We start from the raw sequence: 26,151 nt of genomic DNA, 5'->3' as shown, positions 1-26,151 counted from the left end.
AAGAAATGGAAAAGGCCTGAACAAACTTTAGCTTTATTTGGGAATAGAGAGATATTGTGTTGAAGGGCTGGAGGGGAACTCCGGCCCCAGGACCCCAGAGGCTTGCACAACTGTCCAATGTGGATTATGCACCCAGCAATAAGAGAAAATGGAAACATGATGTGGGCCAACAGAGTAAAGCTTTTTTTTAAAAGATAAAATAGCCAAAGGACAGATTCTAATTTCCTAAAGGTCATACTTTAGCCTCAGACTAACACATATTCCATGCTGTTTTAAATATCAAAAGCTGTAAGCAGAGCATTTACACATTTGTAACAGAAAGAGGGTTCTTTATTTACAAGTGACATAAGCACTGAATACTAACCAGATGTAGTTTACTGCCTCTGATAAAGAAGAAAACATACAGAGAAGAAACCAAAGTTTGAGCTTGAAAAAAATCTTAAAACAAGTGGTTAACAATTTGTTATACTAACAGAACTAGAGGAGTTGAAAGCCCTTTGCTGAAGCATGCCTCCACTGACACACTATTAGTGAACTTGCTTAAGCAGGGCCCTCTTGTTTCTTCCAAGAGCACTTGCAAATATATGGGCTTTTCTGCCCACACCTTTGTATGTGAAAGTGATGATGTTCTGGTAGGATGCTCCTAAATGACTGGCCTGAAGACCCTGACTTATGCAAACATGGTTATGAATGTCTGAAATCATTTAATTAATTACAAGAGGAAGGTGATTACCTCGAACATGCTTTTCCGAAGTAACCAATCTTCAAGTTCTTGAGGCAAAAAATATAATCAGCCTTTTCTTTTGGGGGGTGGGGTGGGCAGTGATGGTGATACTGTGCAGTTTGTGTTTATCAGAAAAATACACTATTTTAAACATGTTAAAAAACACTGTAATCAAAGATTGGATAAAGACTAATAGAGTCAGGAAATGCGAACATATGGTTATTTTCTATTTAAATTACAACTAGACTTTGCAAGATAAGGTAGTTTAGAAAGGCATTCAACACCAATTTGAACTATCATAAATAGCTTGAAGTAAAATAGTTCACTGCGAAAAATAGATCTGCAGGATGCTTAGTTTGAAATCTATCTTAAAACCATACAGAACCACTTCAGATCCACTAGAGTATCTATTATAAAAAAGACAGACTGTAGCAAGTGTTGGTGAGAATGGGGAAAGTGGAAACCTCAGACATTGTTGATGAGATGTAAAATGGCACAGCCACTTTGTAAAACAGTTTGACAGTTCCCTTTTTCCTCTTTTTTAAATGTCCTTTATAAATTCTGAGATGATATATTCACGTACAAAGTAAAGTTATAATTGTTCCTTTAAACCTAGTCCTTCTTTTCACACAGAATCCTGTCATTCAAATCTTTCTGCACTGGGACAAACAACTGAGGATATCTGACAAGGTAACATTCTTCTCTTTAAATATAGCATCTATTTCATTCTCTCTGTCTGGAACTCTTATTAGATTACGCTGAACCACCTAATTCCATGCTTCTTAACTGAACTCATTTATTTTCCATCTAATTATCTTTCTGTTCTTTGGGTGATTTCTTCAAATAAATCTTCTAATGTTCTCTTTAGTAATATTTGACGTGTTGTTTGATTTATCCACTGGTTTCTAAATTTTAAAAATTCTAATCACATTTTAAAAATTTAGAATCAATTTGTTTATTTTTCCAATAGGCTTTTGTAAAAAAATTGTCCTATATTTTAAATTAGATCTATTTGTTTAGTTATTACTTTGGTATCTTAAACCTTGTACTTTGTAGTTTTTGTCCAGATTGTTCTATAATTCTCACTTAACAAAAGTTTGTTTTATACAATTAATGTATAATTAAAAAAAATATATTTTATTGGGCTTCCCTGGTGGCACAGTGGTTGAGAATCCGCCTGCCAATGCAGGGGACACGGGTTCATGCCCCGGTCTGGGAAGATCCCACATGCCGCAGAGCAGCTGGGCCCGTGAGCCATGGCCGCTGAGCCTGTGCATCCGGAGCCTGTGCTCCGCAACGGGAGAGGCCACAACAGTGAGAGGCCAGCGTACCACAAAAAAAAAAAAAAAAAAAAAAATTATTTATTTATTTATTTATGGGCTGTGTCGTGTCTTAGCTGCAGCACGCAGGATCTTTTGTTGGGGTGCCCAGGCTCTTCCATGCGGTGTGTGGGCTTCTCTCTAGTCATGGCATGCAGGCTCTGTAGTTGCAGCGCGTGGGCTCTTTAATTGTGGGGCGTGGGCTCCAGAGCGCATGGGCTCAGTAGTTGTGGTTCACAGGCTTAGTTGCCCCGAGGCATGTGGGATCTTAGTTCCCCGACCAGGTATCAAACCCGCATCCCCTGCATTGGAAGGTGGATTCTTAACCACTGGACCACCAGGGAAGTCCCAATTAATGTATAGTTTTTTAAGGTGCATTTGCTTCATCTGGGGTCATTTTTGTCTGTGACAGTTATGTATGTATGAGAATTTCCCTCCAGGGAAGTTTCAGGGTGGCTTCTCTCAGAGCCTGGAGGAGTCCCTGTATCTACAATTTATATTCCTTTCCAGATTTGGGCTTCTACCTAGCCCACACGTAGGCAAGGTAAACTGAGACCCTGTATATATCTATGTCAGGGATCTGAAGAGGTGAGTTTCTCCACCTGCCAAGTTCCCTGCAGCTCCTTTGGGGTGGCTGGCGGTTTTTCCTCTTCCTCTTTCAACTGACAGAAGCTTTGAGGCCCCAAGCTCTGGAAGGAGGATCCACCCTAGCATCTGACGCAGCCCAGGCTGTCCTCCATCTCTGACCCAGGGCCCAGATCTGCCCTGAGATGCTGTGGGCTGGCCAACACCAGCTCCTGCTCTCGCTTTGATTTTTCTCCTTATTTCTATCTCTCAGGACATTTTTACTTCTTTCTTTTGAGCTTGACTATGTACTTAAAACATGTTGTACTTAATCCAGAATTTCTGTAAGATTAAAATGGCAGGGGAGGGTACATATGGTCATCTCAGCCTGTCATATTTCTTTCTTCTTTTTGGGGGGAGGCCATGCCACGAGGCATGAGGGATCAAACCTGTGCCCCCTGCAGTGGGAGTGTGGAGTCTCAACCACTGGACCACCAGGGAAGTCCCTGCCGTATTTCTTTAAATCTCCTCTTGCTTTCTTTTTGGTGAGAAATATCACAATTTCATTTCTCTTTAATTATACGAGTAATTAACAAATGTATTCTCACTATAAAAATTAAATGGTTAAAGCTAAGTTAAACTCTTCTTTGATATAAGCCCAATTCTAGTCTCCACCCCTCTCTCCCAGGATGAGTATCTTGCAGATCTCTTCTCATATTACAGATCTCTATGGACCCACAGCAAATAGGAAAGTTACACCTCAATTAAAAATAACTCAATAGAGAAAATTTAATAAATACAATCATACTACACCATATTGTTTTCGCATTTCTTTTCTTCCCTCAACAATGTATATTGAAGAGTTTTTCCTGTGAAGATAGAGTTGCTGTGTTCTTTTTAATGACTATGTAGTATTCCACTGTGAATAATTTTCAAGGGTGTGTCAGCCTATGAGGGAAAATTACTCAAAGGAAGGGAGTGCTTTCAGAAGAAGGAAGGGAAGGTGTTGGGCACCAGACAACTGATGTCCACCCTCTACCACCATGTTCTATCAGGCACTCATTGCTACATACTGTAAGTATGGTGTTGAGACCATTCCACAGAACGTGATGGACACCCCCCACCAAACTTGGGGTCAGATGTCGACATTGATGGTTCCACACATTGCAAGAGGGTGTGAAGAGATTTATTACTCATATAATGAGGATTCTGGGAGGGAAGGGCAGCTAGTGTTCAGCTGTGGATGAGTCATGAAATGAGCCAAGTTGGTACTGGGGGTGGGGGGCAGTGGAGTGGTGAGGAAGAGTCCCTGAGAAAATATGAGGAAGCAGGATTAATTACAGTGGTTTGATTCAGTCTTTGATTCCTATCTGACATGGAGCATAATGCTTGCATAGGGTTTGTGATGGCTCAAGAAACTGAACTAAGATGGATGGACTTGGAGCGCATTACATTAAGTGAAAGAAGTCAGACAGAGAAAGACAAGTACTATATGATATTACTTATATGTGGAATCTAAAAACTACAACAAGCTAGTGAATATAACAAAAAAGAAGCAGACTCACAGATACAGAGAACAAATGAGTGGTTACCAGTGGGGGCATGGGGAGAAGGGTAATATAGGGGTGGTGGAGTGGGTGGTACAAAATTTGGGTGTAAGATAGGCTCAAGAATGTATTGTATAATATAGGGAATATAGCCAATATTTTGTAATAACTGTAAATGGAAAGTAACCTTTAAAAATTGTATTAAATAAATAAATAAACTGAACTAAAGAGAGTCATCGAATTGTAGACAGAAAACATGGTCACTGCTAAGTGCTTGATCATTGCTAATTCTCCCCTCCAAAGACATAAATAAGCCATTTTCAGCATGAAAGCAGTTAAAATTTACTTTCACTGTTCTGAATTACAAATATCAAATGGCATACCAACATAAATAGATGATGGCATGGCTCCTCCTGCAATCGTGCTGGTGATTTTATAGTGAAAATATTGTTTGTTTCACTAAAGCCTGCTTGAAATTCGTCAGTTTAAAAGCAAAACAACTCTTAACCAGAGATGAATTTGCTTTTTGTGTGTTATAACAAATGGTTTTTAACCACCTCTAAAAAAGGAAAAAAAAACCTCTCAGTAATTTAAGTATATATTCAGAAAAAATTAAACAAAGCAACCACAGTCCTTGAACATTGTATATAATAATTAAAGGACAATTCTCATGAGAAAGAGCTGAAAATTATATAAAATCTCAATAATCGGGACTTCCCCGGTAGCCTACCAACGCAGGGGACACGGGTTCAACCCCTGGTCCAGGAAGATCCCACATGCTGCAGAGCAACTAAGCCTGTGCAACACCACTACTGAGCCTGTGCTCTAGGGCCCGCATGCCGCAACTACTGAGCCCGTCTGCACACCTAGAGCCCGTGCTCAGCGACAAGAGAAGCCACTGCAATGAGAAGCCCACACACCTCAATGAAGAGTAGCCCCTGCTCGCCACAACTAGAGAAAGCCTGCACGCAGCAGCAAAGAGCCAACGCAGACAAAAATAAATTTTTTAAAAAATCTCAATAATCACTTATAAGTATTGTTGTAAATGAAACAAACTAAAAAGAAATAATCAGTAAATATTTACTGACAGATTAATAGGTACAAAGCTTGCCTTAGGCTACCCAGTAGAGCACTCCAACAGTATAAAGATGTTCTCTTCAGGAAGTAAAGATAAATACATGCTGATTGAAGAAAGTTATATTAAATTTTAATAACTTTTCTCTTTCTTACAAAAGCTTTATCTGGGATAGTCTATGTGAAAATACTTTTGTTAAATATGTTTAACTCTGTACTATATTATATCACCAACACTCAGTCAAGCTTTTATGACCTGCACTTGCCCTAGAGATCATAGTTGATAGGACCAGGGGTGAACACATGATCCAAGCTGGCTAAATCAGGTTTTCTGGAAAAATCTGAAATTGAGGGCCATACCACCAATCTGGGAAGTTGCTTGAACTGAAGGTAAATAAGCTTGGGTTCTTTGAGATGGGCCATTGGCCACATGCCTGTCAACACAGTGGGAGCTGTCCTGCAGAATGCAAGACCTAGTGAGAGGAGAATGAAGTGAACATACAGAAAATGGTAGAGATGATTTAACTCAGAAAAAGAAAGGAAGATGAGAGTCCGTGAGGACTGCCTGGACCATTAGGGTGACCTCATTCCTGGTCCCAGGCCCTTGGGAATCCCTAATGCCCTTTAATAAGAGGGTATTCTCAGTGTCCTTTCAATACACCCATGTTGTACTTAGGCTTATCTGAAGTTTCTATTACTTGCAATCAAAGTGTATTTACAAACAAAATGGTCATTTCAATTCCATTAGTGACAATAAAGAGTATGGGATGGATGAGGGAGATATTTTTGCAGAAAGACTATCTAGGTCATCATGAGTGAACATAGATATTAAAAGAGAGGCAGAATCAAGCTCTGAATTATTTGTTCTTTGCCTTTGGTCAATCTCCTCAGTCCTGAAACAGTTCTTTTTAAACAATTTTTCCAGCTTTACACTTATTTTCCTATGGAGAAGATTCAGTGACCTCTTCATTCTGCCATAGTTGGAAGTTCCCCCACAATTGACTTTTTAAATTTTATTTAAAAATTTTTTAACCATTTGCCTCTTTTTGATTAGCTTTTTAAAATTTTGCTTTTTCCCATATATTAGTTGAGATGTCACATGCTCTATTTCTGTATGTCAAATGGTTACCTTAGATATTTTATCATGCATACTCATCAAAGTCCAAATTAATCCATGTCTCAATCCTCCTCACGAACAAAGGACTTTACAGCGTTCTAATTTCAGTCACAATTGTACTTTTGAATCTAGCTTAAAAAAAAAAAAGACTTCAGTTAACATTATTATGACTTTATTATATGGTCACTGTTTGCTGTATTTACCATATTCTTTGCTCCTATTGCTTCTTACATCTCAAACCTTCTTAGATCATTTTTCCTCTGCCTGAAGAATATCCTTTAATTCTAACATGAATATCTGTTAGAGGTAAATTCTCTCAGTTTCTACTTGTATGACTTTCACTTTTATTTTTTTAAAGTTCTATCGAGATATAATTGACATATAAGACTGTATTAGCTTAAGGTGTACCATGATTTGATATATGTATAAATTGCAAACTGATCACTACTGTGACATTTTTATGCATGTTTCTGTATATACATGTGCACATATTTCTTTCGAATATATACCTAGGAGTATGTGTATCTTCAGCTTTTATAGATAGTATCAAAGTGTTGGTACCAATTTACCATCAAACAGCAGTATATAAAAATAGCTATTGTTCCATATTCTAACAATTGGTACTACCAGTCTTTTTACTATTAATCATTTTGGTGGTTGTGCAATGGTATCTGATGGTGATTTAAAATAGATTTTTCCCTCATTTGACTAGTGGAGTTGAACATTTACATGCATTTATTGGCCATCTGAATTTTGGGATTAGTCTGTTCAAATTGCTTGCCCATTTTTCCCTATCGGTTTTTGGAGTTCTTTACAAATACTGCCTGGGATATACCAAACTCTCAGTAAAACACACTTGCCATATAAACTACTTATGATTGCTTTTGCCATTTAATGTACCAAGATATATCCCATATCAGTAAACACAAATCTACTTTGTTATTTTTAAGGCAATAAGGCAAGCCATTGTATAGATATACAATATATTGTAACTTAACCAATTGTCTATTGATAATCTTTTAGGTTCTTTGTAAATTTTCACTATTTTATATACTACAGTGAATATCCTTCTAAGATGTTTTTGTACATTTGTAGAAGCAGAATGGCTTAATGTTGAGTAAAGGCTGATAAAATGACCGATATAAAAAAAAATCTATCAATTTATAGTTCTACCAACAATGTGTAAAAGTGCTTATTTTGTAAAGAGTTTGAAAATTCTCTTCTCGGGCTTCCCTGGTGGCGCAGTGGTTGAGAATCCGCCTGCCGATGCAGGGGACACGGGTTCGTGCCCCGGTCCGGGAAGATCCCACATGCCGCAGAGCGGCTGGGCCCGTGAGCCATGGCCGCTGAGCCTGCGCGTCCGGAGCCTGCGCTCCGCAATGGGAGAGGCCACAACAGTGAGAGGCCCGCGTACCACAAAAAAAAAAAAAAAAAAAAAAAAAAAAAGAAAATTCTCTTCTCTTAGTTCCTGTAATTCTTGTAAACCTTGTCCAAAGTCCTAGATAAAGCCTTTATTATAAATAAATGGATATATAAATATATATATAATATATATTCTTTTTCATATTCTTTTCCATTATGGTTTATTACAGGATACTGAATATAGTTCCCTGTGCTATACAGTAGGATCTTGTTGTTTATCTATTTTATATATACTAGTTAGTATCTGCTAATCCCAAACTCCCAACTTATCCCTCCCCTTTCCCTTTTGGTAACCATAATTTTGTTTTCTATGTCTGTGAGTCTGTTTCTGTTTTGTAAATAAGTTCATCTGAATCATATTACTCAGCCATAAAAAAAACCCGAAATTGAGTTATTTGTAGTGAGGTGGATGGACCTAGAGTCTGTCATACAGAGTGAAGTAAGTCAGAAAGAAAAACAATTACCGTATGCTAACACATATACATGGAATCTAAAAAAAAAAAAAAGGTTCTGTAGAACCTAGGGGCAGGAGAGGAATAAAGATGCAGATGTAGAGAATGGACTTGTGGACACGGGGAAGGGGAAGGAGAAGCTGGACAAAGTGAGAGAGTGGCATGGACATATATACAGTACCAGATGTAAAATAGATAGCTAGTGGGAAGCAGCCACATAGCACAGGGAGATCAACTTGGTGCTTTGTGAGCACCTAGTGGGGTGCGATAGGGAGGATGGGAGGGAGACACAAGAAAGAGGAGATACGGGGATATATGTATATGTATAGTTGATTCACTTTGTTATAAAGCAGAAACTAACACACTATTGTAAAGCAATTATACTCCAATAAAGATGTAAAAAAAATGAATTTTTTAGGTCCCACATTTAAGTGATATCATATGGTATTTGTCTATCTCTTTCTGAATTACTTCACTTACTATGATAATCTCTAGATCCATCCATGTTTCTGTAAATGGCATTATTTCATTCTTTTTTTATGGCTCAGTAGTATTCTACTGTGTGTGTGTATGTATGTGTGTGTATATATATATATATATATATATATATATATATATATATATATACACACTACATCTTCTTTATCCATTCATCTGTTGATGGACATTTAGGTTGCTTCCATGTCTTGGCTACTGTAAATAGTGCTGCTATGAATACTGGGGTGCATGTATCTTTTCAAATTAAAGTTTGCTTCATTTATGTGCCCAGGAGTGGGATTGCCGGGTCATATGGTAACTCTATTTTTAGTTTTGTAAGAACCTCCATACTGTTTTCCATAGTGGCTGCACCAATTTACATTCCCACCAACAGTGTAGGGGAGGGTTCCCTTTTCTCCACACCCTCTCCAGCATTTGTTATTTGTAGACTTTTTAGTGATGGCCATTCTGACTGTTATGAGGTGATACCTCATTGTAACTTTGATTTGCATTTCTCTAATTATTAGCAATGTTGAGCATCTTTTCATGTGCTTCTTGGCCACTGTATGTCTTCTTTGGAGAAATGTCTATTTAGGTTTTCTGCCCATTTTTTGACTGGGTTGTTTGTTTTTTTTGCTATTGAGTTGTATGAGCTGATTGTAGATTTTGAAAATTAAGCCCTTGTGCATTACATCGTTTGCAAATATTTTCTCCCAGTCTGTACATCATCTTTTCATTTTGTTTATGGTTTCCTTTGCTGTGCAAAAGCTTATAAGTTTGATTAAGTCTCATTTGTTTATTTTTGCTTTTATTTCTATTGCCTTGGAAGACTGACCTAAGAAAACATTGCTATGATTTATGTCAGAGAATGCATCACCCAGATACCAAAACCAAAGATGCTACCAAAAAGAAAATTACAAGCCAATATCTCTAATGAATATAGATGCAAAAATTCCCAACGAAATATTAGCAAACTGAATCCAACAACACATAAAAAAGATCATACACTACAATCAAGTTCGATTCATCCCAGGGTCAAGAGGATGGTTCAACATATGCAAATCAATCAATGCAATATACCATATCAACAAAAGAAAAGAAAAACACACGATCATCTCAATTGATGCAGAAAAAGCATCTGATAAAATTCAACATCCATTCAGCATAAAAAATCTTACCAAAGTGGATACAGAGGGAATATATCTCAACATAACAAAAGCTATTTATGACAAACCCACAGCCAACAAAATAGTGAACAGGGAAAAGCTGAAAGCCTTCCCACTAAAATCTGGAATAAGACAAGGATGCCCAATCTCACCACTTCTATTCAACATAGTATTGGAAGTCCTAGCCACAGCAATCAGACAAGAAAAAGAAATAAAACAATCCCTTTTAAAATCGCATAAAAAATCACTTAGGAATAAACCTGACCAAGGAGGTAAAAGACTTATATGCTGAGAACTATGAAACATTATAAAGGAAACTGAAGGTGATTCAAAGAAATGAGAAGATATCCCATGCTCCTGAATTGGAAGACTTAATATAGTTAAAATGGCCATTCTACCCAAAGTAATCTACAGATTTAATGTGATCCCTATCAAATTACCCATGACATTTTTCACAGAGCTAGAACAAATAATCCTCAAATTTATATGGAACCATAAAAGACCCAGAATTGCCAAAGCAATCCTGAGGAAAAAGAACAAAGTTGGAGGCATAACCCTCCTAGACTTCAGACAATACTACGAAGCTACAATAACCAAAACAGTTGTATTGGCACAAAAACAGACACATGGATCAATGGAACAGAATAGAGAGCCCAGGAATAAACCCACACACCTACGGTCAATTAGTCTTCAACAAAGGAGGCAAGAATATAAAATGGGAAAAAGACAGTCTCTTCAACAAGTGGTGCTGGGAAAGTTGGACAGCTGCATGTAAATCAATGAAGTTATAGCACACCTTCACACCATGCATAAAAATAAACTCAAAATGGCTTAAAGACTTAAACGTAAGACATGACACCAGGAATTCCCTGGTGGTCCAGTGTTTAGGACTCTGCACTTCCAATGCAGGTGGTGCGGGTTTGATCCCTGGTCAGGGAACTAAGATCCCACATGCCATGCAGCACAGCCAAAAAAAAAAGAGAGAGACACCATAAAACTCCTAGAAGCAAACATTATTGGCAAAACATCCTCTAATTAGGTCTTGAAATCCCCCCTACCCTCACAGAGAAATCTTCTCCCTCTCTTGAATTATTGTAATCATTTCTTAAATGGAGCCCTGCCCCTAGACTTGATCCTTCCACTCACTTCATAAGCCAAACTACAGAGTTATCCATCTACTGAAAATGCCAAACTGGTTATGCTCCTCTCCTGTGGCCTTTGGGTAAAGCTCCAAACCTCCAACATCCCTTTTAGAGCCTGTGGAGATCTGGCTGCTTCTCTCCTGCACTCAGTCCTCCACACCTCACAATCACTTTCGCTTCCCAAAAGATGCCAGTTTCATCGGGCCTTTCTCCTACGCTATCCTCTCTGGCTAGTACATTCTCTCTTACCTTATCCCTCTGTATCCAAACTCTTATTTAACTTTTAAGTTTCAGTTTAAATATATCTATAGTCATATTTAATCTTAGGTTTGAGATGACTCCTAGACATTGAAACAGATATGTCAAGAAAGCAGCTAGAAATTTCCAGCATACAGATGGTAATACAGATGATCAAACATACCTGGAGAGAAATTATAGCTAGAGAAGAGGTTTCAGGCCTGAGATCAAGTTGATGAAGAGGAAGAATCAGCAAAGGAGCTTACTAAGTGAGGCAAAGGAGTGGGCTGTAAAAACCAAGAGATATGAGTGTTGGAAAGAGGGGGAGAATCATCTGTGCTGAATGTTGCTAAAAACTGCTCTGACAGCTCCAGATGGGTATCTCCTGCATATTTCCAATAACACCCCACAACCCAGCCACAGAAGTGATCATACTGTAATACCGAGGCAGCCATTTGTCTGATCCCTTAGTAGTAAGAACTGACTTTAATTGACTGTAAGTAAGAACTTTGTCAACCTTATTTATTGTTATAGATTTCAGCAGTGAGCTCAAGATGCACTCAGTAAAAAAAACTTGTTGAATGACTTAATCACCGGCACACATACGTGTAAGTCCTCAAGGAATTTATATACATTTGGGGAAAACATATGGAAACCACTATTTATAATACAAAGCAGAGTGTAATCAGTGCTGGCAAAGTAGTACAGCCAGCGTGCAATGGCTGAACTGTGGAACGTGAGAGAGCTTCCTGGAAAAGATGATACCGAAGTTAGGGACTGCAGAAAAGAGTAGGCTATCAGAAAGTGGAGGCTTGAGGTTTTTTTTTTTTTTTTAACATCTTTATTGGAGTATAATTGCTTTACAATGGTGTGTTAGTTTCTGCTTTATAACGAAGTGAATCAGTTATACATATACATATGTCCCCATATCTCTGAGACTTGAGTTTTTAAAATAATAAAAAATTGTTGTTAATTACCCCATTGTGGCAAGGCAGAGGTTATTTACATATGTGCCTGTGAGTGGCAACACTCAAACTCTTCACTCTGGCAGAAATGCAGGGTAAAGATGAGCATTGTATTTAAAAATACTATTATTTATGCATTAGTTATCTCAACAGGGTATGACCATGGATAATTTTAGTCTTCTTTACATTTTCTAGCAATTTCTAAATTTAGTATTCTGCTATAATTTGCAGGGAGGGGTTTAGTTTTATTCTTTTTACGACCAGAGTTTCATCTGCGCAAATTGAGAAAGAACTTAATTCAAAAATGATATCTTTGTACATACATAAAAAAGTCAGTAATTTCCAGAATATTATTCATAAAAATTCCACAAATCTTAGAAGAGTTTGAAAACTGCATTCACAAATCTAGCAGAAGTAAAATTAAATTTCTGTTTAAAAATGGAAATACAACATAATAAATGAAGTTAACATTAATTTTTTCCTACTCTTGGATGCTGAAAGATTCTAATGGAAATGAAAAAGATGAGATCACTCACCAGTAATGGGGAAAAAATGAGGCCATGGACAAACACACTGTTTTGATTTATTAAACCTCAAGCAAGCTTCACTTTATCCCCCATGAGTGATTGCTTAACCGGTTGCCAAAGTCTTCTTTTCCACTAAATACCTTTGTAAATATTGTGGTTACTCTGATTTATAGGCATCTCCTTCAGACAGTGTATCAGTAGAAAAGAATCCCTTTCCCAACAAATATTAAAACTACCATATGTGTAATTGTCTCACAAACCTCACGCTAAGCATGGGTTTCAGGGTTTGCAGGAGGAAAATTATAGGAAAAGAGCAGTTCTGGAGGCTGTGTCTGCGGTGACTCATCCCAAAGTGGGAACGCCATATCCAGAACGCCAGAGAGAAACACCTGAGTTGTCAACAGGGGACTTTTTTAAAGATAAGAACCTAGTCCCAGAGAAGGATGTGACTCACCCAGTCCTCCCTGGGAGGCAAGAGGCCAAATGAATTCTGGCCCTGATGCCTCTGAAGTGACGTTTACCACGTCTGCTCTCCAAACACTCAGGCAATCTGTTTTTCATCTCAAAGGCGTCTGACTCCTATGGCTTTATGGGTGTGTGGAGCCATAATGGTGATGAGAGTCAGTTTCTGCGGATGTGGGCTGCAGAACATAGATCTACCAATCCTTCCATTTCTGCTGGGGGAAAGAGCACTGCAGGGGCGAGCTGTAAAGTGACTCTAGCTTGACTGTTGTGGAAAGAAAGAAATCAGACTAACTTGAAGTCACTCTTAGTTCTCCCATTTCTCAGCAAGTCAGGCAAATCATTTAACTCTGTGAAGCTTTAGTTTCCTCATTTAGCCTCTGTAATACTTCAGCTTTCTTCCTCTGTAAAGTGGAGGATAACAAGGTACAGCATTGGGTTGAAGGATTTATTGAGCACTGTGTCCAGCAGAGAACTAGGCATCTGACACACAGTGGAACTAGTTAATGTTGCTGGTTCCTTTGTTTCTCTTCCATCCCCATCATGTATAGGAACAGGCGAGGACCTGATTCTGCCAATGCACATACTAAAATGTCTATTCCTAGGTTATTTTGCAACTCTACAAAACTAGCTAAGTGTTATAATAATATGCATTATATTTTTAGCTTTGAATGAACACTCTTATGGCAAAAAACGACTTACTGTAGTTTTTAAGAATGGAAATTAAACCATAAATACCAAATGTGATTTTCTTTGCACAAAATTTCTCCTCTACAAAATTTAACCTAAACTCTCTTGAACTCTTGTCAGAATATTACAAGTGTTAAAACAGGTTAGTTTGGGTAAGCAAAACAATATCCTGGCTATAGGGACATGATATAAACTCACATCTCCTTTCAATCCTAAACTTAAATAAACATCTATAAAAAGCAGAGACAAAATCAAAATTTAAAACCCCTCTGAGCAGTAAAACCAGTAATTAGGTAAATCTTGCATTTCTGTATTTCCATGAGTTATCTACAATAAGGAATACAGGAGGAATAACAAGTTTTGGAGGGTAGATAGTACATCTTGTTCTTCTGGATGTGCTGATGCAATATGTGGGAGAGATCTAAGCCAAGTTGAACAAATGGAAGTTGGCAATTTGCATATAAAGCTCAGGAAACAGTTTAGAGCTTAGAATAGATCTGTAGCTCACTGGTATATGTTAAAGCAATGTGATTACTGCTCGTTTATGTTTGCTTAATGGATGAACAAGATCGTGAGGGAGAACAAGGACAGATAGAGAAAAGGGCTATGGAGGATGGGGAACATCAATGTTTACAATGTGTAAGTGGGTGGGGTGAGGGCAGTAAAAGATGATGAGAAAGAAGGTAAGAAAGATAGAAGTAAGAACAGACTGACTTCCAAGAATAGGGCAATCAATAAGAAAATGACAAAAAAAAAAAAAAGAAGGCTGATTAGATAGCTTCTGGGGGCCACTGGATATTTGAGAGGATACTTTCAGAACCATCATAAATGCCACAGAAGAATCGCAGTACAAGCAGAATTTGTTAAGGAACAAATGGCAAGTTGAATACATGGAGGCATTTCCTGTAGATATTCTTTTAAGAAATTAAGGAGAAAATGGGAAGATAAAATAGATGGCAGTTTGAGGACAGCCAGACAGGATATAGTAATATTCTTTCTGGCTTACAGAAGCTGAATATATTAGTGGGTGAAGAAGAACAAATTATGATTATGCAAAATGCCATGCTACTGATTCAAGGACACCAAGATTCCATTGAGACACAGTCACTGCTATCATTGAACACCTGGGCATGAATGTCACACTCTCGAGACAGTTGAGTCATTTAGGTTTAGGTCATGAATACAAAAGAATGGATACCTGGGAGGTGTGAATTCATACACAAGACCAGACTGGCAAATATTAAAGGTCTCCTCCCGATCCACAGATAAGTTTATGAAGATGCTCTCTTCAGTCATGTATGAGAACCTACTTGCTTCTCACACATTTACTTGCTGTACTTTTTGTACCCAAATCAGATTATTTCAGAATAGTTTCCTTGATTTGTATTACACTACAGTAGCACTTCGCTTATCTCAAGAGCAAAGTACATTTAGAAACATATGATATCACAGAGGACATCATTTTTGGGAATTGTGGTGTATCACAAAACCACTATACCCAAGTCCTTACCATATGATTTCTCCACTCAGAATATTTTCTTCTCTGAAAACTAGGGTTTCCACTCATGATATTTCTTGGTTTGTAATCCTAGTCCCACACTTAGACCTGGGTGAGAGGGTATCTTTGGAGTCTCTGAAATGGGCTCCACACTGGTCCTCCTCTGGCTCTCCCCTTCCCACTAAACAAGGGGCCTACATGCTTTCTCACAGCTAGCACCTCCCCTTCAAGATCATGCTCTGGGCATGCACCTAACACCCCAGAGTTTCCTGCCCTAGTGGCTTAGTTTCCAGGGCCAATGCAGGCCTCTTCCCCTGGCTCTATCACCCTAAGGACACACCCAGCTGCTACTGTGAGCAACCCTAGGCCCAAAGGGTTTGCTTGTATGCAGTTGAGGAGGAATTTGGAAGCATGGGCTGGGTGTCCACACAAGCAGGTCAAAACTTGGGGCAGAACATGGCATGGGGTAGGAGGGAAATGGTCACCATCCTACTCCTTCCTGAGCCACCATATTCTTGTGGAAGCAAATTCTGAGAAGTTCAGCTTTCCAGGTAGTTACAAAGGATGCTGGACAGGGTAAGAGAATGGAGCCCCAACATAATTTAGTTAACTATTTCCTAGCTTGATTTATAATTTTGCATATTTGTAATATCATATATGAACCTTCATCCATACTCTTGCCTCAATACCTTCATCCTTTCCAGCCTTCCCAAATGATTGTTCCTGCAGCACAATAGGAAATCAAACGAAGATGAAATGAAGAAATGATAGGCCCTAGGAACACTTGTTATATCAAATGTAATCTCTTACACTTTACTCAAATCTTAATACAAGGAACGGCACTAATTCATTAGATTTTTCCTCTTATCAAGACTCAGCAGGGACTTCTCTGGTGGTCCAGTGGTAAAGAATCCTTACAATGCAGGGGACGCAGGTTCGATCCCTGGTCAGGGAACTAAGATCCCACATGCCGTGGGGCAACTAAGCTTGTGTGCCTCAACCAGAGCCCATGTGCTGCAAACTATACAGCACACGTGCTCCTGTAACCCATGCACCACAATTACAGAGCCCACACGCCCTGGAGCCTGTGAGCCACAACTAGAGAAGAGAAAACCCGCATGGCACAACTAGAGAGAAGCCCGTGCACCACAACGAAAGATCCTGCATGCCTCAGTGAGGATCCCACATGCCGCAACTAAGACCCGACGTAGCCCCAAATAAATAATAAAATAGATAATAATCTTAAAAAAAAACGATTCAGCACCCCAACATCCTCAAGTTGCATCATTCATTCGTTCACTTGAGTTTGTCTCCACACCTAGAAGTAATGCAGAGAAACCCATCAATGTGTCCTCTGCCTGATATGCTCAGCATGGGGTTGCAGGGTCTGTTCTAGAGATCTGGGAGTTCAAAGGAGGGATGTAGAATTACTAGACTGGAGGACCCATGGACAGAGAATCTGACCTAGAACTTGCCTCTGTCCATGTCACCTGTTTTCCTAAAAATGGCCTCTGATCAAACTCTGCTCAGGGAGTGAGGGAAGTTCCCAGAGACAGGTGGACCTCTATGGTCCCTGTGGTCTGACAATGCCATCTTAAGAAGGTAGAATCAAAGACACATGGAACCTTAGCATTAAAATGGTATCATCAAGTCCATGTATCCCTGCCACTTCTCTCAAAAATCAAGTAGCTGAATGTGAATGAATTCTGTGCTACTTTCTGTTCCATTGGTCTATTGATTTTTCTTGTGTTATTACCAAACTGTCTTAATTACTGTAGCTTCTTATAATAAGACTTCATATTTAGGACAGAAAGTCTTTTAGCCTTGTTCTTCTTCAAGAATGGCTTGGCTATTCTTTGGCCTTTGTATTTCCATGTACATTTTAGAATTTGTCTTGTTTAATAAAAACAAAAAAAATACATATTTTCTTGAATTCTCTAACCATAGAAAGACACAATTGATTTTTATTTATTTATTTATTTAATTTTTTTTTTGTGGTACGCCGGCCTCTCACTGCTGTGGCCTCCCCCACCGCGGAGCGCAGGCTCCGGACGCACAGGCTCAGCGGCCACGGCTCACGGGCCCAGCCGCTCCGCGGCACGTGGGATCCTCCCGGACCGGGGCGCGAACCCGCGCCCCCTGCATCGGCAGGCGGACTCTCAACCACTGCGCCACCAGGGAAGCCCGATTTTTATTTATTAATTGTATATATGGAAAACAAGTTAGATGATTTAATAATTTTTCTGAAAGTTATTTCAGATTTTATTTTTCTTTTTCTAGTGAGGTAACATTGATTTTTAACATTATAAAAGTCTCATGTGTACAACATTATATTTCTACTCCTGTATACCCTGCAATGTGCTCACCACCGAAAATTTATTTTCCGTCTGTCACCACACAGTTGAGCCCCTTTACTCATTTCACTCTCCCCAACCCCTCCCCACCACCATTTCAGATTTTCTATGTATACAACGATTTTACCTGGGTTAATCAGAGATTTTTCTTTAATTTTCTTTAAAAAAAAAAATAAATTTATTTGTTTTTGGCTGCTTTGCTGTGTGCTGGCCTTCTTTAGTTGCAACGAGCGGGGGCTATTCTTTGTCGTGGTGCGTGGGCTTCTCCTTGCGATGGCTTCTCTTGTTGAGGAGCACAGGCTCTAGGCGTGCTAGCTTCAGTAGTTGTGGTGTGCGAGATCAGTAGTTGTGGCTCGTGGGCTCGAGAGCACAGGCTCAGTAGTTGTGGCCCACGGGCTTAGTTGCTCTGTGGCATGTGGGATCTTCCTGGACCAGGGTTCGAACCGGTATCCCCTGCATGGCAGGTGGATTCTTAACCACTGTGCCACCAGGGAAGTCCTTAATTTTCTACTTATACCTTTAAAACATTTTTTTCTTTTTCTTGCTTTAATGCACTGGCCAGGACCTTCAGTGGGCCTGCTTGTCTTATTCCCAGAAAGGGAAAAATTTCAGTATTTCAACATTGAGTATTTTTTAATAATAGCTTTACTGAGATATAATTTATATATCACTAAATTCACCCTTTGAAAGTATACAATTTATGGGCTTCCCTGGTGGCACAGTGGTTGAGAGTCTGCCTGCCGATGCAGAGGACACGGGTTCGTGCCCCGGTCCGGGAAGATCCCACATGCCGCGGAGCAGCTGGGCCCGTGAGCCATGGCCGCTGAGCCTGTGCGTCCCGAGCGTCTGGAGCGTCCGGAGCCTGTGCTCCACAACGGGAGAAGCCACAACAGTGAGAGGCCTGCAAAAAAAAAAAAAAAAAAAAAGATTTAAAGTATACAATTTAGGGCTTCCCTGGTGGCGCAGTGGTTGAGAGTCCGCCTGCCGATGCAGGAGACACGGGTTCGTGCCCCGGTCCGGGAGGATCCTGCGTGCCGCGGAGCGGCTGGGCCCGTGGGCCGTGGCCGCTGGGCCTGCGCGTCTGGAGCCTGTGCTCCGCAACGGGAGAGGCCGCGACGGTGAGAGGCCCGCGTACCGCAAAAAAAAGTATACAATTTAGTGTTTTTAGTATTTTCATAGTTGGGAGCCATCACCACTACCTACTTTTGGAACATTTTGGTGACTCTATAAAGAAACCCTGTACCCATTAGCAGTCACTTCCCATCGTGCCATCCCAAATGTTACCCTCCTCACCCCAACAACCACTCATCTACTTTCTGCCTGTATGGATTTGCCTATTATGGATATTTCATATAAAAGAGTCATACAAGATGTGGCCTCTTGTGACTGGCTTCTTGCACTGAGCATAATCTGTTTGAGGTTCATCCATGTTGAACATGGATGCATCAGTGCTGCATTCCTTTTTATTGCTGAATAATATTCCATTGTAGAAACAGACCACACTTTATCCATTCATCAGCTGATGGATATTTGAGTTGTTTCCACATTTTGGCTGTTATGAATAGTGTAGCTACACAATTCAAAATTCGTGTACAAGTTTCCATGTGGATTTATGTTTCCACTTCTCTTGGGTATATAGCTAGGAGTGGAAGTATTTTGTTTTTTTGTAGATAACTCTGACAGCCTAAGGAGTTCCCTTCTATTTCTAGTATGGTAACAGCTTTTTCTCTCTTCCTTCTTTAAACATTAAGGTGATAATATAATGTTTGGATTTTATCCTTAAATCAACCAGGTATTTCTTAAATAAACCAACTGTAGTCAAGATATATTATCCTATTTATATACTGCTAGATTTGGTTTGCTAATATTTTACTTTAAAAAAAAATCTATGTTCACTAGTCAGACTGAGCTATAATTTTCCTTTCTTGTAATGTCCTTGTCAGGTTGCAGTATGGTATGGTTATGCTGACCTTAAAGAACTGTTTGGTAGAATTTGTTGATTAATATAGGCCTATAGTATTCTTTGTGGGAAGGTTTGAAATTATGGATTCAATAATAGACAATTCAGATTTTCTATTTCTTCTTCTGACAGTTTTATTAAATTGTTTTTTTCTAGGAAGTATCCATACTGTCTAAATTTGCTGGCATAAAGTTGTTTATAATATCCTCTTATTTTAACTGTTTTCACTCTGTAGTAATAGAAATTTTCCTAGTCCTCATACTGGTGATCTGTGCTTTTTTCCCCTTTCTCCTGTGTCAGTCTTGCTACATATTTTATGAGTTTTGTTAAAAAAAATTTTTTTTGGCATTGTTGATCCTGTCTCCTGCATGAATTTTTCTATTTCATTGATATTTTTGCTTTTAATATTTTTGACAAACACTGCCAGGGCAAAAAGGTGCTCAAGAACCCTCTCAGATCTAAACCCAGTGATTCCTTATGGTCTTTTTTTTTAACCTCATCAACGATTTTAAGATGTTTTTAAATAGTGATCCAGTTTTTTCAGTTGTCTTTGATGGGAAGGTTGGTAGAATCATCCAATTCTCCAGTATTGGATATAGAAAACTGAAAATTTTAACTGTATATTTAAAAAATTTATGCTACTTATATATATTACCTATTCAAAAATACAAAAATCATTTAAAAAATAAAGTGGCAGGTAAATGGACATTTTATACATTTCCAGTGGGAGTATACATTACTAGAATGTTTTTGGAAAGTAATCTGGAAAAATGCACCAAAACTCATAAAGGGGAAAAATCCAAATGTCCACTGATAGGGGAATGTATCATGGCATATTCATACATTAGTACTCCACTTAAATGTAAATATTCTTCTGAGAGGGTAAATTCAATGAAAGCAAATGAAGCACTGTCACACTTCAGTGTGAGTTAGCTGAAAAGGCATTTAACTATGGCACCAGGAAAGGATACAGAATAGGCCTGAAGCAAGATAAGACTCCCATTTCTGAGAGGGGAAATCTAGCTTTATCTGAGCAACTACACCCTTAAAAGAAAGACTAACTCATTGAAAATATTGAAAAGGTGACTTTACTCAAACACATGTTTTGGAGTTGGAACCCATGCTGGCTGTGCTTGTAGCCTGGGCACTCAGGGACCTGTTGACACCCTGTTTGGTGACCAACACCAAACTCTGCAGAGCGGCTGTCAGGGCCAAGCTTTAGAACATAGTTATGGCTGCAGTAATAAAAAGGAGGAGAACACCAATACCAGCATTTCCCATGTACTACTGTGGTTAACATAGTTTCTGCAGGACTCATGTAATAGTCCATTAACCCACAAGATTTTAGAGCACAGACCTCAGAAACTGTATAATCTGGTTTTCCGCAACTTGGCCAATCTTGGTATGATAATCTTGGCTATTCCTCTGTGCTGCTAATAAACACAACAAAAGTTGTGAAGAAACAAAAGTTTCTTCTTTTTCTGATTGTTTAAATTTTTTTTAAAAAAAGTTATTCTTTTTTTTCTGATCTGGTTATGAAAAGTTCAAAACATTATAAAAGTACAGAATTACATACTAAAATCCTCCCATAATTCCATCACCCAAAGATAACCACTAACAGTTTGTTGTTTATTTCTTCCAATTTATTCTCTAGGAAGATGCTAAATTGTATACATTAAAAGAAGGGAACATAATAGCACGTGTACTATTTTAAAATTTCTTTCTTCCTCTTGGTATATTGTGACAATTTTGTATGTCTGTATAACAGTTACTTCAGTCTCTCTACATAGCTTTATGGCAGCTTACTGTTCCCTATCAGTATATAACTGGTTAATTCCCTTCCCCCCTAGGGAACAATGCTTCAAAGTACTTTCCTAGAGGCACACTTGTGCAGAGAAAGATGTGTTTCTACAATGGATTCCTAGAAGTGAAATGCTGGGACAGAGTATAGCTATTGTTAATTTGTCCTGTTTCTTATTTATTTATTTATTTGGCTCTGCCGGGTCTTAGTTGCGGCACATGGGATCTTTAGTTGCTGGAATACGGGCACTTTTAGTTGCGTCATGCGGGATCTAGTTCCCTGACCAGGGATCGAACCTGGGGCCCCTGCATTGGGAGCGTAGAGTCTTAACCGCTGGAGCACGAGGGAAGACCCTGTCCTGTTTCTTTTGAGGACAACTTAACAATACCTATACTCTGTCCCAGCATTTCACTTCTAGGAATCCATTATAGAAGAGGTTCTCAGACTCACAGACTTAGAGAACAAACTTATGGTTATCACGGGGGAAGAGTTGGGGGAAGGGATAGTTAGGGAGTTTGGGATTGACATGTATATACTGCTATATTTAAAATGGATAACCAACAAGGACCTACTGCACAGCACAAGGAACTCTGCTCAATGTTATGTGGCAGCCTGGATGGGAGGGGAGTTTGGGGGAGAATGGATACAGGTATAGGTATGGCTGAGCCACTTTGCTGTGCACCTCAAACTATCACAACACTGTTAATGGCTATACTCCAATATAAAGTAAAAAGTTTTTAAAAAAAGAATGTAAGTTTCTGTTTGCCCTAAGCAATGTGTCCAATACTGCATGTCATCTACATTTTTTTCCTCCCAAAACAATGTATATATTTCAAATCAGGCCACATTTTTTTTAAAGACTTTTTTTTAGAGCAGTTTCAGATGCACAGAAAAATTGAGAAGGTTACAGAGGTTTCCCATATATCCCTAGTCCCCCCCCATCACACAGCCTCCCCGATTATCAACATCCCCCACTAGAGTGGTGCATTTGTTATAACTGATGAACCTATACTGATGAATCATAATCACCCAAGTCTATAGTTTCATTATGGTTCACTCTTGGTGTGTACATTCTATGAGTTTAGACAACAGTATAAACACGTGTATCCATCATTATATCATACAGAGTATTTCCACTGCCCTAAAAATCCTCTGTGTTTCACCTATTCATTCCTCCCACCACCAACCCCTGACAACCACTGACCTTTTTACTGTCTTCATAGATTTGCCTTTTCCAGAATGTCACATAGCTGGAATCACATAGTACATAGCCATTTCCGAATTGCTTTTTTTACTTAGTAATAGGCACTTAAGGTTCCTCTATGTCTTTTCATGGCTTAATAGTCCATTTCTTTTTAGCACTGAATAATATTCCATTGTAGGATGCACCACAGTTTATCCTTTCACCTACTGAAGGACATCTTGATTGCTTCAAGTTTTGGCACTATGAATAAAGCTGCTGTCAACATCTGTGTGCAGGTTTTTGTGTGGACATAAGTTTTCAACTTATTTGGGTAAATACCAAGGAGCACGACTGCTGAATTTTTCTAGGAAACCACCAAACTACCTTCCAAAGTGGCTGTACCATTTTGTACTCCCACGAGCAATGAATGAGAATTCCTGTTGCTCCACATTCTCACCTGCATTTGGTATTATCAGTGTTTTGGTTTTTGCAATTCTAACAGGTGTGTAGTGGCTTCTCATTCTTGATTAAATTTCCAAAGCTCTTTTCTGATTGTGGGTAGGTATTCTGGGGGGGAGATGAGGGGAACTCCTATCTTAATGTTAGAATCTTCGCAAATGTTTGGTAATCTTGGGCTACCTGCTTATGTTAAAAACACTGAGCCAAAGCTGTGAATGTGTGGGTGGAGATAGTCAACTTTGTGCTTGTACTAGGCTGAGGTAGTCTGGATTCTGAACATGGGGGTTCCCTTTTCTACTAGACACCCAAGGCCAAGTGGATGAGAACATGGGTTCAATTTGGGGGTAAATGCCTAATACTTGGAAAAATTGATGGAGACATCAGGAAGGTTGGGGTCATATTCCCTGCTTCTCTTGAGTACAGTTTCCCAACGAATCTCACCATTCCCAGGATCTATAATTTCTAAACCTGGAACACCCTCAGAGTTACCTTGTCTAACACATGTTTTGTTGTCGTCTGCCAGACAGAGCCTATGTACCTTCAGTCTTCAAGGAATTTCTCAACATTTCTTGTCTTCTAATAGTACTAATTATTTTGTAGTGCAGTGTTACATTTTTAAAAACAAACAAAGTTTTTGTTATTTTTAGGAATTTGGGTGGCCCATGTGCTCAGTCCATCATCTTGATTTGATCTATCCAGGTCATGTTAAGATTTTGGAAAAACAAAAATGTACCTTCTCTCTGTCAAATAATTTAGACCCATGAGGTAAGTAAGAATTTTTTTAAAAAGATATTATAATTACCTAGTCTACGACAGGCATTTTGTATGTGCTATTCATTCTATCTGCACAAAAATTTGAAAGATAGGTATTACCATCCCAGCTGTACAAAGAAAAAACTTTAGTCACAAACAGCAGTAACTCACCCAAGGTCCCCTATAAGCAGCACTGTGGGCCAGGAACCTTGATCTGTCTCTGACCTGCTTATATGCAGATGAAGAAACTGAGGCTGAGGTAGATAACTAACTTGCCAGTTACCTTAATCAGAAGCCTCATAGCTCCCTTGAATATTTTCTTCTTATTGCTTAAGGTTGGAAGTTACATAATTTCAATGACATTAATATGTAACAGCTTTCTGTTTTGTTAACAATATTGTGTGTGAGACTGGTGTGCTCGGCAAAGAGCTGATGAAAGAGTTAAATAACATTAACCCAATTAAAGGCATTCCAGGAATGCACAGTCCTCTAACTTGGCAAGGATGACATCTCTGCAGTCTGACAAAGCTCAAGTGATATGCAGGCCAGTATGAACGTTAAGATTTTTAATGTAATCACTCTATTAAAATCACGCATTTCTTAATCAAGCTCCACTTTTGTGCTTCCAACTCCGTCTTCTCAGCCTACAGACTAATGCTTTTTTTCCCTCTGCTGCTTTCCACTTTTCCCATGATTTAGAACAAATATTTGCCTTGGTAACTATTTTCCCTGGTTACTGTCTTGGCTGATTTTCTGCACAAAGAACCGAAAGGCATGTATCCCCAAGGGAAGCAGTTATTTTAGATTTTGCAAAGAAGTCAGTTAACATTTTTCAACATTCCCTTCTTTGTTTTAAAGAAAGCTCTGGTTTTGTTTCATTTTCATCTGGAGACTTAAATGACACCAAGCAAAGCCTACTTAGTTTAGATTTCCAGGTAAAATGTTTTAAATTTTAAGTTTCTACTAAAGCATGTGGAATGGTTTCAATATTTGGCTGTTTTATGTTGCAAATATGTTTAACCCTTGAGGAAATAAGCTCTTACTAATAGATTTTAAAAGTTTAAAGTGTACATTATTTTGTTTACTTGTTTTTTTCAGGATGATTACTTCCGAAGTATTTAAAACTTTATGAAATTAGGATTCAATATATTTTTATATGTTTAAATAGAATTACATGCTCAATAGAAGTATAAGTTTGTTTGAAAATTTCATTCTTTTCTATTTTTAAGTCCTAAAAGAGCATAAAGGATTAATTTAAAATGTTTTTCATTTTAAGCCTAGAGAGTTAAGTTAAAAGGGATAATAGGCATCTCATGGCTTTGTGTAGAAGTTTAAAATTTAATTTAAACCCATTTAAAGCTTACTTAAGACAGATGACGAAGATTTTAGTAGAAAAATAACAATAAGTTAACCAAGATTTACAGATGATATTTAATGTTGGGATAGACACAATAAATGCTGAAGAGAAAGAAAATTTTACTTGATCAAAATAATACCTACAGTGATTAGACCTATTGTGTCATAAAAGTTTACCTCTAGAAACATATTCACTAGATTATAAAGTTGTTTTTGGAGTAAATATTAAAGGCAATGTGAAATTCTATAAATCACTGAAAATAACAAAGGCCTAGGCATCAATGATAAAATTAGTATTGAGAGGCCATTTCATAAACATTATTTAAACATTTCAATTAGACTATTTAGATTCTGATTTTCTTAAAATTAAGATAGCTCTGTAAATTTATTTTTGTACATATCTATTTAGATTTCTGGATAAGTAAAAGTAAGCCAATTTGGGAGGGGGGGTGGAAGACAAAGAGGGATGGGGATAATGGGAGAAGGGTGAGCTTGGGCAATACTATGTTAAGTAAGAGGCTCAGGGACAACAAGATGCCTGAGACCCTCATGGAAGTTTATCTCCAGAGCCCTTAGATCCAGGGCCTGACTCCTCGTAACTCTCACCTACCACAGGATGGAGAGTCACATATATGACTGTCAAAGGAAGAAAATCTCCATGTACAGATTTTATGTAGAGCACAGAATTTATGCTCTCTGTCAGAGCTCACTTCCCCTGCCACTCAGCAAATTCTACTTCTACCCTGTCTCACAACGCAACTTTTCATATTGCTTTCCCCTGCTGCTGTTGCTATTTCTTCCCAACATATTACCTTGCTCTCTGAATGGTCTTTGACAATTTTAGCCACCAATCAGCTAGGAGATTTGCTCCTCCCTTACATTTTGCATGTTAGTTTTTCTAA

At 38.6% G+C, this 26,151-nt stretch overlaps 2 protein-coding genes across 16 annotated transcripts in view; one reads left to right on the top strand and one right to left on the bottom strand.

Moving 5' to 3' along the window:
- The window catches only part of CENPP (centromere protein P), a 205,699-nt gene that overhangs the window by 15,301 nt on the left and 164,247 nt on the right, over window positions 1–26,151 (bottom strand). The gene's annotated exons all lie outside the window — the stretch shown is intronic.
- Window positions 24,487–26,151, top strand: part of ECM2 (extracellular matrix protein 2) — a 38,067-nt gene continuing 36,402 nt past the window's right edge. For 13 of the 15 annotated variants that reach the window (XR_010841914.1, XR_010841913.1, XR_010841912.1 and 10 more), the window contains exon 1: window positions 24,569–24,828. The gene's annotated coding sequence lies outside the window, so the exon portion shown is untranslated. Of the gene's footprint in view, window positions 24,829–26,151 lie in introns of all 15 variants that reach the window. The other 2 variants (XM_067041132.1, XM_059072415.2) reach the window with 2 other exon arrangements.

This window comes from Kogia breviceps, chromosome 8, assembly GCF_026419965.1.
Source record: "Kogia breviceps isolate mKogBre1 chromosome 8, mKogBre1 haplotype 1, whole genome shotgun sequence".
Lineage (NCBI taxonomy): Eukaryota > Metazoa > Chordata > Mammalia > Artiodactyla > Physeteridae > Kogia > Kogia breviceps.
The sequence above is the reverse complement of the archived record's forward strand: the minus strand, read 5'-3'. Positions and strand labels throughout refer to the sequence as shown.